Source organism: Mobula hypostoma, chromosome 2 (genome assembly GCF_963921235.1).
Source record: "Mobula hypostoma chromosome 2, sMobHyp1.1, whole genome shotgun sequence".
Classification (NCBI taxonomy): Eukaryota; Metazoa; Chordata; class Chondrichthyes; order Myliobatiformes; family Myliobatidae; genus Mobula; species Mobula hypostoma.
The window spans coordinates 61,525,069-61,539,494 of record NC_086098.1 but is presented as its reverse complement, the minus strand read 5'-3'; the positions used below and the strand labels follow the sequence as shown (position 1 = coordinate 61,539,494).

Genomic DNA, 14,426 nt, shown 5'->3' with positions numbered 1-14,426 from the left:
ATTTTTCATTTTCTAATTTAGGGTCTTTGCTGCAAAATTGCACTTGCATTTGTTAACCAAATGTTTTAGGATTGTAAAATGGATACCCATTTTCTTTTGACCTGAGTTAAATAGTGCACAAGCCCAATCAAGCCCAAGTTCCTTTTGACTAAAAGAGACAACTGGGTTGAACCTCGTTTTTCATGAATTCATGAATTGATTTATGTTATTTATTACACCAGCAGGCAAATAATGGTCTGTCTTAAACAACAGTGAGCCAGCTGACACCAGTTTCCAGCTTGCAATTCACAGATTTTGCAGTAGACTTGTACTCCTCAGAACCTATCTACTAGCTCTCTTGCTTGCCCTTCAGACATGCATCAAATTTCTTGCCTTTAGTTTAGCTATCGGGGTGCTGCGCAACAGGAATTTGCCCTGAGCTCTTTGGCTGTTTGCTGAGTTGTCAATTTTCAGATTTGTGTTATTCATGTGGATTTCTGTGAAATCAGTTGTTCAGAAACATTACTTTTAAATGTGAAAAACATGAGGCGTATGACCTACTGGCTTTTGCCCTGTTGATATTGGATTTCACAGAATTTAAGTAATTGGAGCGGTCATAAGGTATTGTTTACTGATTATGAAGGACAGCAGAACGGAGCTTGAACAGCTTCACCCTTTTTACAGCACAAAGCTCCCCACGGATATCATAAACCCACATAAGCTTGTGTTTTACAGAATAGTGAATAACGTGAGTTCATATGTACGCTTATAAAGTGTTTTGCTGCTTGGTGTTGGCTGAAATGGAAAATACATTTCCCCTCTCTTAATAGGCAACAAATGCATCCAAAATAACAATGTACAGATTGTATTCTGGGACAGGTTACAGAAATTCATAATAGAAAGGGCAGCCCAATTGTGGATTTCTGGAGTTTACTCATTTTTGTAATAACTTTGGAGTTAGCTAATCTTCCAAGTTTGTCCTATAGTCCCCTGGCCAGTTATTGGAGAATGTTTTATAGAGATTATATATTTTAAATACATCAAAGAGGCTGTTTTGATTTGAGTGAATATGAACTCAAGGGTGAAACCTCCAGAAATTTGTAGTTATCGAGATATTTTGGTGTCAGCTGGTTTCACAGTACACCTTATTTTCAAAGGTTGTCTTTGATTTTATGAATTATCCTATGTATCTTATAACCAGGCTGAGCTGCAAGCAAAGTGAGAGGGATTGTAGGAACTAAGGTATGTGATCTTGCTAAATGGTTGGCCTTGCAGTATATGATCTGCATTCTGCTGTGTTTAAGAAATCTGTGTTTCAGCAGCTCCAGTTCGTGAGAGATGTCCACTGTCATTGCAGTTTGAAGGGCATTTGAGAATTTTATTTTTTTTATGATTTGATTTGAATGTATAAATGAATGAGTTTGGACTCTGGTATTGTTTTGTCTTGCCAATATTATGAATTTAACAGTTGCCTATCAATCATCGGAAATGAAGATGCAGGGTACTGGTTACCAGATTTGTATTGTGCCCTCAATAGGTGGCAAATGAATTCCTGCCTTGCAGATGTGGCAGACCATGTTCTTGGCTTCTAAGCTTTTGTGTGAATATGGTGAACTGAGGTAAGGGAATGTCCAAATTGATTCTTTCTTTATCAATTTTTCTGCAATTCATATTGCATCTTCTGTTATAGCAGAGCGCAAACTTTTAAGGCAGAGCCATTTGCATGTGTTTTTTCCTTTTTTACAGAGTAATGGTAAGGAGGCAGGAATTAATATTTAAAGTGGAAAGCAATACTTGACATATTGAAGAAACCCTCCTCAGGGCCAACAGACCATTGAATAGCTGAGATATTTGAAGGACAGCAGAACGGAGCTTGAACAGCTTCACCCTTTTTACAGCACAAAGCTCCCCACGGATATCATAAACCCACATAAGCTTGTGTTTTACAGAATAGTGAATAACGTGAGTTCATATGTACGCTTATAAAGTGTTTTGCTGCTTGGTGTTGGCTGAAATGGAAAATACATTTCCCCTCTCTTAATAGGCAACATTTCTGCTGGAACTGGATTCCAAGGAAGATGGTGGCAGAGAGAGCAAGTGCAGTTGACCAGGGACAGACTTTGGGGCATCTCTGAGAGCTCCACCCCATCCCCTTATCAACAATCCCGATTCTGAGTAAAGAGCTAATTTTCAAAAGCCTTTGATATGAAGACCATTTAATTTAAATGTAGTGTCAATGTACAGTTTAATAAATGACAGGAGAACTTTGCACTTGCTCAAAGAAAGGTAGCGAAGGTTTTATGATAATGGAAGATGCAGGCCATTGCTTCGCGAGTTCCTTTCGACTGTCCTAGTTCCAACCACATGAATAAACTTTGCTCCACCAAAGGTTAGAGTTTGATGTTCACTGATAGCAGTGTTCAGTTATATTTGCTGTTCTTCAGAGTGCAGCAAGACCTCCAGGTGTGGACTGATACACATTTTGAATATCAATTGCCATTTAAGTTTTGGACAATAAAACACAAATAATCTCTTTGTTCATGTGTCATTGTTTTCAAATTCCTTGCCAAATTTATTCTAGTTACGTATTGCACTTAACTGTAAACTTAACTAGGCCAATCAACTTAAGTGAACCTGTCAAAGCAGGTCAGAGCTTTCATTTCCTGTGATGAGTGAATTGCCTCCCGAATGTCCAAAGCCATTAAATTTGCAAAGCTCACCATCAAGTCAAGTCTGTATGTTGTGTACAAAATGACTGTAGTAATTTCCTGTGAGCATCAGAGTTCCACAGATGGTCCCTACCACCAATAAAATTCCTTCCATTTAAGTTCCAGCAAGCATTAACTTGTTCAATATTTGGGCAGAGATGGACCAGTGGCAAATAATATTCATGCCATCTGATTACAGTCAGCCTTACCGATGTGTCCCCAACCACCCTACAAACCTCAAACTCACTCCATTCAGCACCAATGTAAACATAGAAACATAGAAACATAGAAAATAGGTGCAGGAGTAGGCCATTCGGCCCTTCGAGCCTGCACCGCCATTTATTATGATCATGGCTGATCATCCAACTCAGAACCCAGCCTTCCCTCCATACCCCCTGACCCCTGAAGCCACAAGGGCCATATCTAACTTCCTTTTAAACATAGCTAATGAACTGGCCTCAACAGTTTGCTGTGGCAGAGAATTCCACAGATTCACCACTCTCTGTGTGAAGAAGTTTTTCCTAACCTCGGTCCTAAAAGGCTTCCCCTCTATCCTCAAACTGTGACCCCTCGTTCTAGACCTCCCCAACATCGGGAACAATCTTCCTGCATCTAGCCTGTCCAATCCCTTTAGGATCTTATACGTTTCAATCAGATCCCCCCTCAATCTTCTAAATTCCAACGAGTACAAGCCCAGTTCATCCAGTCTTTCTTCATATGAAAGACCTGCCATCCCAGGAATCAATCTGGTGAACCTTCTTTGTACTCCCTCTATGGCAAAGATGTCTTTCCTCAGATTAGGGGACCAAAACTGCACACAATACTCCAGGTGTGGTCTCACCAAGGCCTTGTACAACTGCAGTAGTACCTCCCTGCTCCTGTACTCGAATCCTCTCGCTATAAATGCCAGCATACCGTTCGCCTTTTTCACCGCCTGCTGTACCTGCATGCCCACTTTCAATGACTGGTGTATAATGACACCCAGGTCTCGTTGCACCTCCCCTTTTCCTAATCGGCCACCATTCAGATAATAATCTGTTTTCCTATTTTTGCCACCAAAGTGGATAACTTCACATTTATCCACATTAAATTGCATCTGCCATGAGTTTGCCCACTCACCCAACCTATCCAAGTCACCCTGCATCCTCTTAGCATCCTCCTCACTGCTAACACTGCCACCCAGCTTCGTGTCATCCGCAAACTTGGAGATGCTGCATTTAATTCCCTCATCCAAGTCATTAATATATATTGTAAACAACTGGGGTCCCAGCACTGAGCCTTGCGGTACCCCACTAGTCACCGCCTGCCATTCTGAAAAGGTCCCGTTTATTCCCACTCTTTGCTTCCTGTCTGCTAACCAATTCTCCACCCACACCAATACCTTACCCCCAATACCGTGTGCTTTAAGTTTGCACACTAATCTCCTATGTGGGACCTTGTCAAAAGCCTTTTGAAAATCCAAATATACCACATCCACTGGTTCTCCCCTATCCACTCTACTAGTTACATCCTCAAAAAATTCTATGAGATTCGTCAGACATGATTTTCCTTTCACAAATCCATGCTGACTTTGTCCGATCATTTCACCGCTTTCCAAATGTGCTGTTATCACATCCTTGATAACTGACTCCAGCAGTTTCCCCACCACCGACGTTAGGCTAACCGGCCTATAATTCCCCGGTTTCTCTCTCCCTCCTTTTTTAAAAAGTGGGGTTACATTAGCCACCCTCCAATCCTCAGGAACTAGTCCAGAATCTAACGAGTTTTGAAAAATTATCACTAATGCATCCACTATTTCTTGGGCCACTTCCTTAAGCACTCTGGGATGCAGACCATCTGGCCCTGGGGATTTATCTGCCTTCAATCCCTTCAATTTACCTAACACCACTTCCCTACTAACATGTATTTCGCTCAGTTCCTCCATCTCACTGGACCCTCTGTCCCTTACTATTTCTGGAAGATTATTTATGTCCTCCTTAGTGAAGACAGAACCAAAGTAATTATTCAATTGGTCTGCCATGTCCTTGCTCCCCATAATCAATTCACCTGTTTCTGTTTGCAGGGGACCTACATTTGTCTTTATCAGTCTTTTCCTTTTTACATATCTATAAAAGCTTTTACAGTCCGTTTTTATGTTCTCTGCCAGTTTTCTCTCATAATCTTTTTTCCCCTTCCTAATTAAGCCCTTTGTCCTCCTCTGCTGAACTCTGAATTTCTCCCAGTCCTCAGGTGAGCCACTTTCTCTGGCTAATTTGTATGCTACTTCTTTGGAATTGATACTATCCCTAATTTCTCTTGTCAGCCACGGGTGCACTACCTTCCTTGATTTATTCTTTTGCCAAACTGGGATGAACAATTGTTGTAGTTCATCCATGCAACCTTTAAATGCCTGCCATTGCATATCCACCGTCAATCCTTGAAGTGTCATTTGCCAGTCTATCTTAGCTAATTCATGTCTCATACCTTCAAAGTTACCCCTCTTTAAGTTCAGAACCTTTGTTTCTGAATTAACTACGTCACTCTCCATGTTAATGAAGAATTCCACCATATTATGGTCACTCTTACCCAAGGGGCCTCTCACGACAAGATCGCTAATTAACCCTTCCTCATTGCTCAAAACCCAGTCCAGAATAGCCTGCTCTCTAGTCGGTTCCTCGACATGTTGGTTCAAAAAACCATCCCGCATACATTCCAAGAAATCCTCTTCCTCAGCACCTTTACCAATTTGGTTCACCCAGTCTACATGTAGATTGAAGTCACCCATTATAACTGCTGTTCCTTTATTGCACACATTTCTAATTTCCTGTTTAATACCATCTCCGACCTCACTACTACTGTTAGGTGGCCTGTACACAACTCCCACCAGCGTCTTCTGCCCCTTAGTGTTACGCAGCTCTACCCATATCGATTCCACATCTTCCCGGCTTATGTCCTTCCTTTCTATTGCGTTAATCTCTTTTTTAACCAGCAACGCCACCCCACCTCCCCTTCCTTCGTGTCTATCCCTCCTGAATATTGAATATCCCTGAACGTTGAGCTCCCATCCCTGGTCACCCTGGAGCCATGTCTCTGTGATCCCAACTATATCATAATCATTAATAACAATCTGCACTTTCAATTCATCCACCTTATTACGAATGCTCCTTGCATTGACACATAAAGCCTTCAGGCACTCTTTTACAACTCTCTTAGCCCTTTTTAATGCTTGCCCTGGATTTGTCGGCCTGCCACTTTTACTTTTCCCCTTTGTACTTTTTGCTTCTACGCTCACTTTACACCCCTCTGTCTCTCTGCACTGGTTCCCATCCCTCTGTTGTGAACTAACCCCCTCACACCTAGCCGCTTTAATTTGATTCCCACCCCCCAACCATTCTAGTTTAAAGTCACCTCAGTAGCCCCCGCTAATCTCCCTGCCAGGATATTGGTCCCCCGAGGATTTAAGTGTAACCCGTCCTTTTTGTACAGGTCACACCTGCGCCAAAAGAGGTCCCAATGATCCAAAAACTTGAATCCCTGCCCCCTGCTCCAATCCCTCAGCCACGCATTTATCCTCCACCTCATCGCATTCCTACTCTCACTGTCGCGTGGCACAGGCAGTAATCCCGAGATTACTACCTTTGCGGTCCTTTTTCTCAACTCCCTTCCTAGCTCCCTATATTCTTCTTTCAGGACCTCATCCCTTTTCCTACCTATGTCATTGGTACCTATATGTACCAGGACCTCTGGCTCTTCACCCTCCCACTTCAGGATATCTTGGACACGATCAGAAATATCCCGGACCCTGGCACCAGGGAGGCAAACTACCATCCGAGTCTCTGGACTGCGTCCACAGAATCGCCTATCTGACCCCCTTACTATCGAGTCCCCTATCACAACTGCCCTCCTCTTCCTTGCCCTACCCTTCTGAGCTACAGGGCCAGACTCTGTGCCGGAGGCAGGGCCACTGTCGCTTCCCCCGGGTAAGCTGTCCCCCCCAACAGTACTCAAACAGGAGTACCTGTTGTTAAGGGGCACAGCCGCCGGGGTACTCCCCATCACCTTCCTTTTCCCCTTCCCCCTCCTAACCGTGACCCACTTGTCTGCCTCCCGTGGCCCCGGCGTGACCACCTGCCTTCCACTCCTCTCTATCACCTCCTCACTCTCCCTGACCAGACGAAGGTCATCGAGCACTATGGCTATGGTGTGTACAATCTACAGGATGTATTGCAGGAACTCTCCAAGGCATCCTCCACAATTCCTTCCAATTTCATTGTCTCTGCTATATAGAAGAGCAAGGACAGTAGGTGATGAGAATCACGCTACTTTCCATCTGACAAACCATGCTATCTAGGAGGGTTATTGGCAGTCCTTGATCGTCAGTCTAATCCTGAAATGCCACGTGGAATGAAGCTGATGCAGGAAAATAGCATGCCACTCTTTTAGGTAGATCCAGTAAATTCTGATCTTGCTAACAATATCATATACAGTAAAGCATAGTAAAGCATTAATTTATGCTCTCAATCTGTATTCCATAGAGACTGGTCATTAAATGTCATTAGATGGATGGTGGGTTACACGGTGGTTAACATAATGCTATTAGAGTGCCGCTGATCACCCAGCAGGGTTCAACTGCTCCTGCTGCCTGTAATGAGTTTCTACATTTTCCCCCTGTGATCGCATGGGTTTCCTCCTGGTGCTCCGGTTTCCTCCCATATTCCAAAGATGTGCAGTTAGGGTTAGTGAGTTATGGGCGTGCTATGTTGGTGATGGAAGCATGGCAACACTTGCGGGCAGCCTACATAACCTTACTGATTTGATCTGCTGCAAATTACACATTTCATTGTATTTCAAAGTTTCAATGTACATGTGACAAATAAAGCTATTTTTAAAATGTCTTGAGCTACTGTAAAGCAACTGGGATTTGAGATTCTGCATCTTTCTATTTCTTGTCTAATTTTCACTCCCGCTTGAAGATAGTGGAGGGAATTGTGGCATTTTTTTCCTTCAAACTGTAGAGACTTGACTGTCTTTCATCTGTACCTGCAGAAATATTCAATGTGTGCACAGTTGAAATTTGAAATTTTTGTCTGTTGTTGAGATGGAGTAGAATAAAAAAAGCCACATCTAACAACAATGGAAAAACTTGATTTAGAAATTTTACCTTTACTAATCATTCATTTTCTCAACCATTGTCGTTTACGATGTTTGGTTATTGGCTGCAATGTATAGTGTAAATATGTCTGCTCTGAATTGTGCAAAAACATGATTGACTGAAGTGCAAGTTTAGTTTACATTACTGGGTATAAATAATTCAGTAGGGGAATAATCCAAGCAAATGTATATTTACTTAGTCAACATTTTTTTCATTTGTGAATGCTGACTTGCATTGTCCTTATTCTGGGATTTTCATTAGTCTAAAAATAGTAGGTACTGCTGCCTTTTGCCATAATATTTTTAGTAAAGATAAAACAAAACCATTTGACTATCCCAGCTGATTTTTCTGTAGAAGTGAACTGCAATCTACAGTTTTTTTTTAACTTGGAAATTATTTGAACTGTATTGATCAGGAATGAAAATGTATACATGATTGTGGTAGTTTGAACTATTTCAGAAATCAGACCAAGAAAGTGACCTGTTAAAAAACCATAATAGAAGTTCCATTGATTTAAAAAAACTATTATTGCATATTGTCTTAGAAGTTAGAACTTTATACTTTATTGTCGCCAAACAATTGATACTAGAACGTACATTCATCACAGCGATATTTGATTCTGCGCTTCACGCTGCCTGGATGACAAATATTAAATATTAAAAATACTAAAAATACTAAAAATTAGTAAATATTAAAAATTTAAATTATAAATCATAAATAGAAAATAGAAAAATGGAAAGTAAAGTAGTGCAAAAAAACCAAGAGGCAGGTCCGGATATTTGGAGAGTACAGCCCAGATCCAGGTCAGGATCCGTTCAGCAGTCTTATCACAGTTGGAAAGAAGCTGTTCCCAAATCTGGCCGTACGAGTCTTCAAGCTCCTGAGCCTTCTCCCGGAGGGAAGAGGGACGAAAAGTCTGTTGGCTGGGTGGGTCGTGTCCTTGATCCTGGCAGCACTGCTCCGACAGCGTGCGGTGTAAAGTGAGTCCAAGGACGGAAGATGTGTTCACGATCTTCTGCAGCTTCTTTCGGTCTTGGACAGGACAACTTCCATACCAGGTTGTGATGCACCCTAGAAGAATGCTTTCTATGGTGCATCTATAAAAATTAGTGAGGGTTTTAGGGGACAGGCCAAATTTCTTTAGTTTTCTCAGGAAGTAAAGGCGCTGGTGGGCTTTCTTGGCAGTGAACTCTGGTTGGTTGGACCAAGTCATGTCATTTGTGATATTGACCCCGAGGAACTTAAAGCTTAGATATATAGATAGATAGACATACTTTATTGATCCCGCGGGAAATTGGGTTTCATTACAGTTGCACCAACCAAGAATAGAGTATAAATATAGCAATATAAAACCATAAATAATTAAATGATAATATGTAAATTATTCCAGATGGAAATAAGCCCAGGACCAGCCTATTGGCTCAAGGTGTCTGACCCTCCAAGGAAGGAGTTGTAAAGTTTGATAGCCACAGGCAGGAATGACTTCCTATGATGCTCAGTGTTGCATCTCAGTGGAATGAGTCTCTGGCTGAATGTACTCCTGTGCCCACCCAGTACATTATGTAGTTAATGGGAGACATTGTCCAAGATGGCATGCAACTTAGACAGCATCCTCTTTTCAGACAGCACCGTGAGAGAGTCCAGTTCCATCCCCACAACATCACTGGCCTTACGAATGAGTTTGTTGATTCTGTTGGTGTCTGCTACCCTCATTCTGCTGCTCCAGCACACAACAGCAAACATGATAGCACTGGCCACCACAGACTCGTAGAACATCCTCAGCATCGTCCAGCAGATGTTAAAGGACCTCAGTCTCCTCAGGAAATAGAGACGGCTCTGACCCTTTTGACCTGTTCCACTTGCGCACCACCGATGTAAATTGAGTCGTGCGGTCCGCTACTCCTTCTGAAGTCAACAACCAATTCCTTCATCTTGCTGACGTTGAGGGATAGGTTATCGTCTTCGCACCATGCCACCAGGTTCTTAATTTCCTCTCTGTACTCAAACTCTTCATTACCCGAGATACGGCCTACAATTGTTGTGTCATCAGCAAACTTATATATTGAGTTTGATGGAAACTTGGCTACACAATCATGGGTGTACAGTGAGTACAGTAGGGGGCTGAGTACATAGCCTTGTGGGGCACCAGTGCTCAGAGTGATTGTAGAGGAGAGCTTGTCCCCTGTTTTTACAGCCTGGGTCCTGTCTGTGAGGAAGTTGAATACCCAGCTGCAGATGTGAGTGCTAAGGCCCAGGTTCTGGAGCTTAGGAATCAGTTTATTTGGAATGATGGTATTAAAGGCAGAACTGTAGTCAATGAAAAGGAGCCTTACGTATGCGTCTTTATTCTCCAGGTGTCCTAAGGAGGAACTTTAGATACTTGGAGCTGTTGTTGATTTCTATAAGAATGCTGGATGTTCATCAAAATTGTAGCAAAGTTAAGGATCTGCATCTTGTCTCAGACTCTTGGAGGTCAAATGAAATTTCCTGTTATAGAGAGTTGAGATTAGAAAAGGAAACTTGAAATGTTAGTATCTAGAGCAAAAGCAAACTGCTTGAGAAATTTAGCAGTTCAAGCAGCACCTGTAGAAGCGAAGGGATGGTAAATATTCCAGGGAGTGCAAAGGGAAGGTAACCATTATAAAGAGGTGAGATGGGAGACTTGGTAGGTTTGATAAGTGGAATCGGGTGAGGTGAGGAATGTTAAGCAAATTGAGACAGGAGGGGAGGATAAAGACAAATGCTTGAAGGTGATGTGAAACCTGATAAAGGATGGATGGGCAGGTAGAACCAGGTTTTGAGAGAATGAGAAAGAGATGGGAAGAATATGCCAAGGAAGCGGAAACCCTGGTGGATAGGTGTGAGGGTGATGATAAATGTGAACATAGGGAGACAGAACCTAGGTGGGCTAGTAGAACTGAGAAAGGAACACGGGTTGTAGGATACATGAAATTGAAAATTTGTGTTCTGGCCAGTGGGAAAGGTTTGAATAGAAAAGGGGACTTTAATTTTTTTGCTCTTCCTCATGCTATGCAAGTGAAGTGGAACTAGCAAAACTTGGGGTAGGTGACATGAGAGTGACAGCATTATATTATCATAATTTTATTGAACACATTATCACATCAATATGTGGTGTGGGGGTGGTCAGTAAATCAATTAATAATTGAAGTTTTATTGTTACTGCCTTTATTAAAGGCAACTGGTTACGGATAGGATAAGAGGTATGATAAACATTAGAAGTTATTAAAAAATTATGAACATTGAAAATGTGTGACACTCTTTTAAACTATCAATATAACCTTAGAAAATATATTCATTGAACACACACATGGCTGTGTGCAATAGACATAAAGGAGATGGTACCTGTAGAACTGCTGGAGAGTTACCCTCCACCACTTCTGTGCCTTATCACAACATGCTCAATCAGAAGTAAGAAGTGGTGACAAAGTGTCTATCCTTTGGTCAGCATCTGTTCATGGCCTTGTGATTCCAGACTGAAGGCTGCAGGCTTCATCTCTGAAGTACAGAATTGGAGCTGCTTCATGCAGTCTCCTGCTTACGTGGTAGCACTCTATACGGTGGGGACCCGGGATTAATCCTGGGCTCGTGCTGCCACCAGAGGCTGACATCTGAAATTTCAAGTTGATTCATCACATTGGTATCTGATGTGGGAAAACTAATGATGGTGTGATTTTTAAAATGTTACTGCTGAAACCCGTTGCCAATGTTGAAACCATTGAGTAATTGTACTAGCTAAAGCAAATCTTCAAAGCTGAACTTCACAATTAATTTAAACCTCAGTTCATTTTGATGTTAATCATGGGTCTAATCTATCATGTGATCATTAACATACCTCTAGGGTGCAGTCAATGGGAAGACGACGTTTGTTGTTTACCACCGTCTTTCCTTATCAGTCTTCCTTAGTCCACTTTCCATTTGGATTGTGCCACCATCTGAAGTTGCATTAGTCACCCTTGCAGCTGAATTTGTTGGATCAATTTTATTCATGATGATTTAGATTTCTTCATTGCTACAAAGCTGTTCATCATCTACCAGCCATGCTTTATAATCATTCCATTTCCAGCCTTTTTAGTTTTGACCACTTCTAGTTCCTTCATTTATAGCCTGCTCTGACACTGCAATTAAACATTAAATGATGGTGAGTCCAGAAATGTGGCTTAACATTCCACACCAGATTCTTTCAAAAATTAACTCATCCACAACCAGCTCATAGCAAAGTGCTGTATTCTGCACATAAAGCTCTATGTTCTTCTATGACAAGAACTTGACTACAATCTTCTACAAAATTCAGAATTTATTTATCACACAAAACACAAGTGAAATGCTTCGATTACATTAATGTCCAACACGCCAAAGGATGTGCTGGGGCCAGCTGGGAAGTGTCACTGCACATTCCAGCACGCCCACAATGTTCAGCAGAACAATGTAAGCAGCAACAACAACAAAACAAGCCGCTTTTCCATCTTTGCACCTGCCCACTCACATAAAGAAAGATCTCCAACCCCAGGGCAGGCTGCCTCTAAGCCCCCAGTCCTTGGCCCCAGGCTCTCAGACTCACAGACATCAGGCCACTGACTTCCAGCCCCGCATCCAGACGTGCAGACATCAGGCCTCTTATCTCCGGGCGCACCAAGCTCTGGATTCTGACCTTCAGACTGCACCAACCTCTGGGTATTGATCCCAGGACATGCCAATCATCGGTTTCACTTTTGGGCCTTGACGCCAGGGCTTGCCAACTGTGGGGTTGACCTTGCCCTCAAGTTCTGCACTTGCACAACCTCTGACCTGGGGAGTCACTAGCCCTCTTAATTCCCAACCATACAGACCTATGACATGGGACTTGCAAACCTGAGGGTCACTGGTGTCCTGAGAACCTGCCAACCTGGCCTTCAGGATTGCTGGTCTTGGACCATGGAGTGCTCCAGCCTGGGCCCTGAATACCAGCATTTGCCCCTGACCTCTACATCTTCCTCATCCCTGACCCCAAACCTTAATCTGACCCTAAATTTCCTGCACTGTCCGCAAAACCATCCTTCGAACCTAAATAATGACCAAGTCAGAGCCACAACATCACAGCTTGATGCTACGTTGACCGGAAGAGCTAAGTCTATGGATGTTGAAAATCTTCAGACTCTGTCCTTCGTACGTGACTACATTTTTTGTCTTCTCCAATCAGTCCACTCTTTGCCACCTTCATGATCTGCTGCATCTTGTAATCATAATGCTGTTTCAAATCCTTCACGTCTCTGCTTTTGACTTTCATGACTAGTGATCGTTCTTAGTCCTGGCATACTTCTCCAGCTTATTGTGATGCTATAATGCAGCTGTTTTTACAGACTGTATTTTATTACAGAGTGGATCTATTCAAAACTACATTGTTCACATCTGGGTAGTGTTTCCTATTATATAATACTTGATCTTACCAAGGATTTAAAATTAATTACATTTTATCTGTTTAATAAAATTTGAAGATATGCGCGAGCATTCTTTCAGAGTGAGTGAATATTGTTAAAGTATCACTTTGAAAACAATTTTATGGACTTAGTGTTTGGCAAATTTTAGTTCATTACTTGGCAAATCTAATATAAAATTAATTTTTGATTCTTTGGCCTAAATAAAGGAAGACAGAAGATTTAAAACTGCACAAGAAAAACAACCTGATGTAAAATCTGAAGCATAAAGGTTGGCTTAGACTTTCCAAATAAAAATAATTTGTGTTTTGATCAAGAAATATTGCCATAGTGTGGGAAGTTCATTGGAGGTCATCAGAGCTGATTAACTGTGACTGTAATGTCTTTATTGAATAACCTTCATTTGCGTAAATCATTTCATTGCCATTCTGAGGAACCTACTGAAATGCATGAGCACAAATGTTCTTCTTCCTCACATCTTATGCATTCCCTTGGGATTGAGAATGCCTTGCTTCCATTCTGGTTTTGTGGGGTGTGAGACTGCTAACGAGGTCAGTATGGGAAATGTCGACTGCTGCACACTTGGGGTAGGAAGTGCTTGCTGGGTGGGTAGGTGGTGAGGTAATTCTGTTTGAATTCTGAGTTTTGCTGCTTCCGCAGCACTTGATGTCGCAATAGTCAATTAGCAGGTTGAGTGTTTTGTAGAGAAAACGTTCTGGGTGGTGAACACTCCATCCTCAAGGATAGGGGGAAATCACGGCCGGGTAGGTCAAGGGACCAGTGAAGGCCTCTCTCTCTGCCAAACCACTATTGAGTCTTAAGCAATGATGGCATTCCCTGTGGACCACAGTCCCAACTAGGACTCAAGCTCTGTGGACGGTGTTATGTCGGAAAAAGAAAATTTTTTGTTTCCCCCCCCTCCCCAACATCTATTTATTTATTATTTTTATTTATTTAAAGATACAGTGCAGAACAGGCCCTTTGAGCCACATTGCCAAACAACCCATCTGTTTAACCTTGGCCTGATCACAGGAGAATTGACAATGACAAATTGTCCTGCTAACCAGTACATCTTTGGACTCTGGGAGGAAACCAGAGCACCCAGAGGAAATACAAGTGTTCACGGGAAGGAACATATAAACTCCTGTCAGAGGGTGTCAGAATTGAACCCTGAAC

General features: G+C 42.2%; 1 protein-coding gene and 1 long non-coding RNA gene across 5 annotated transcripts in view; both read left to right on the top strand.

Annotated features, from left to right (window-relative positions):
* Positions 1-14,426, top strand: part of LOC134340460 (hippocalcin-like protein 1) — a 65,043-nt gene that overhangs the window by 10,723 nt on the left and 39,894 nt on the right. The gene's annotated exons all lie outside the window — the stretch shown is intronic.
* LOC134340477 (uncharacterized) lies at positions 1,540-2,626 on the top strand. The gene is made up of 3 exons (XR_010016565.1): positions 1,540-1,598; positions 1,726-1,941; positions 2,024-2,626. It is a non-coding gene; the product is annotated as an uncharacterized LOC134340477 (long non-coding RNA).